The following is a 2755-nucleotide window of genomic DNA, read 5'->3' as shown; positions in this document are numbered from 1 at the left end:
TGTGTACTTAGCGTTCTTCCAGTCGAGCTTCTTAGAGCTTCGCCCTGTGCTGTACTGCTGATCGAGCTTCAGCCATACCTTGTCGCCTACTCGGTAGCTCTGCGCTTCTCTCCGAGTCTTGTTCGCCTGTCTCTCTTGTTCTTGTTGAGCAACTGCTATGCCTGCTTGGGCTAGTTCTACGGCTTGTTGTAGCTTAACCGCGATCTCTGCTGCCTTCTGCTCATCCAAAAGCTGTTCGGCTGGTTTCCGCTGTTGCCTTTCATTGTCTAGCTCTAGCTGCAGCGGCTCCACTTCGTGCCCATGCTGTAAGAAGAACGGTGACATTCCGGTCGACGTTGCGTTTCTACCATTGATCGCGATCTGGGCCATTAGGCAGAGCTGTGCCTAGTCATTCTAAGCCTAGTTCGTGAACGTTCGGATGTAGGTCTCCTAGACGCTGTTCATCCTTTCTGTTGCACCGTCCGTCTGTGGGTGGTAGGCTGTCGACAGTCTCTGTTTGATCTTCAGAAGCTCGCATAGTCTTGTCTATAGTGCACTTACAAACTGGCTGCCTCTATCAGAGGTAATAGCGTCTGGTAGCTAGTGATATGCGACTACACGTTCGATGAACTTTCGAACGACGGTTTCTGTCTTTGTATCTGGGAGCGGTACGAAAATCGCACCCTTACTAAGCCGATCAGTGATTACCATCAAGCTAGTCATGCCCTCACTCTCTGGTAGCCCTTCGACGAAATCCATGGAGATCTCCTTCCAGATCTGGGTGGGTATTGGCAGTGGTTTTAGAAGGCCTTGCGTGCCCTCTCTCCAGGACTTGCTCCGTCCACAAGCGTCGCAGTTTCTAACATATCTCCAGATCGAGTTGGTCATGCCTGGCTAGAAGTAGTCCCTTGCGAGTATCTTGTACGTTAGCTCGCGTCCTAGGTGGCCAGTGACTAATGAGTCGTGTGCGCCGCTAATGATTGCCGTTCGCAATTCGTCGTTGTCTAGCACCCACTTGCGCCCTCAGTAAAACAGGACTCCGCCGTCTGCTAAGCAGTCTTCGATTGAGCACTTTAGGCCTAAGTTCGCAGGGAAACGTCGTTCTTAGTCCTCTACGGCCTTCTTCGCTCCCTAGTAGACCTAATCCTTCACTATCGCTTCTTGCTAGAGCTTCTCCAACTCGTTCTGCTCCGACGCTTCTTCGTCTAGTTCTCTAGGAGGTAGTTGGCCTAGTTCTTCTTTAGCTAGGGCAACAGCCTCTTTTTCCCGCCGTTGGCTTCGTGTTTTCGTGGCCATTACTAAAATAGCTTCTTCTAGTTCCTCTTCTAGTTCTTCTTCTGCTATCTCCTAATAGGAGTTTGTTGGCTTAAATATTTGCACGAAACGCTTCTGCAAGCGCTCGTCTTCTACCCCTGCAGGCAGGTCTTGTTCTCTTCTCAAGAGCGCGTCGGCTCTCACATTCTGCTTGCCTGGCCAATACAGCAGCTCTAGGTTGTACCTACCAAGTAGAAGCGACCATCTCACCTGGCGCTCGTTCAGCATGCGAGGTTTCATGAAGTACTCCAAGTTCTTGTGATCTATAATCACCTTAAACTTCTCAACTAAACGCAGCTTAGAATCCCATTCCTTAAGGCATCGTACTACCGCGAGCAACTCCTTGTCGTGGATCTTGTAGTTGCACTCGTGCGCGCTATTCTTCCGCGAGAAGAACGCGCAAGGCCGTAAGACTCCATCATCGTCGTACTGTGATAGCACCCCGCCCACCGCGTAGCCGCTCGAATCGCACTCGAGCACTGTCTCCCGATCTGGGTCGAACGCCGCCAGCGTGGGCTCTGTAACGAAGATCTCCTTTAGCTTCTCAAAGGCTGACTGCTCTTTAGATCCCTATTAGAAGGGGACGTCACCTATAAGCCTAGTGAGGGGTGCGGCTAGCTGCGCGAAGTTCTTAATGAACCTTTGGTAGAAGTTCGCGAACCCTAGGAACGATCTTACTCCCTTTACTGTCTTCGGTGCCTCCCACTCGCGGATTGCGGCTACCTTAGCTAGATCCATGCTTATCCCTTTACCTGCTTCGATAATGAACCCAAGGTACTTGGTTGTCTTGACTTCAAACTCGCACTTCTTGATGTCCACCTGTAGCCCTGCGGCTTGCAGCTTGCTAAGCACTTTTCGGACGTGCTCTCGGTGCTGGCGCAGATCGCCATTGGTGTAGATTAGTACGTCGTCTAGGTATGCTGAGCAGAAGTCATCTAGGTGTTCTCTCAAGGTCTAGTTAATGTATCATTAAAAAGTACTTGGGGAGTTCGCCATGCTAAAGGGGGTAATTAGCCACTTAAATAGTCCAAATCTTGTTCAGAAGGCTGTCTTCCACTTATCGCCTAGTGCGACACGGATCTTGTGGAACGCTGCGATAACGTCCAACTTTGTAAACCATTTGGCCTTGCTTAAGCCGTTGAGTGTCTCTCGGATGAGAGGTAGCGGGTACCGGTCCTTCTTAGTAATTGCGTTTAGAGCTCGATAATCACTGAGGAGATACAACATTACGCCTTCACACCTTGGAACTCAAATATCCCATACAAGGTCTATATATCTAAAGAGCCTAAAGACATAGAAGCAAAGAACCACAAGGAACAACTAGTAGATAACAGCCTCCTATCTATCTATTCTGATGCCTCAGCTACAAAGCAAGGCAAAGGTGTAGGAGTAGGGGTTGCATTCTATCTAGGAACAACACAAATAGCCCAAGAACAATATACTATAGGAAATAACCAACTAG

The sequence above is a fragment of the Exserohilum turcica genome, assembly GCF_000359705.1.
Source record: "Exserohilum turcica Et28A unplaced genomic scaffold SETTUscaffold_5, whole genome shotgun sequence".
NCBI lineage: Eukaryota > Fungi > Ascomycota > Dothideomycetes > Pleosporales > Pleosporaceae > Exserohilum > Exserohilum turcicum.
This window is presented reverse-complemented; position numbering follows the sequence as displayed.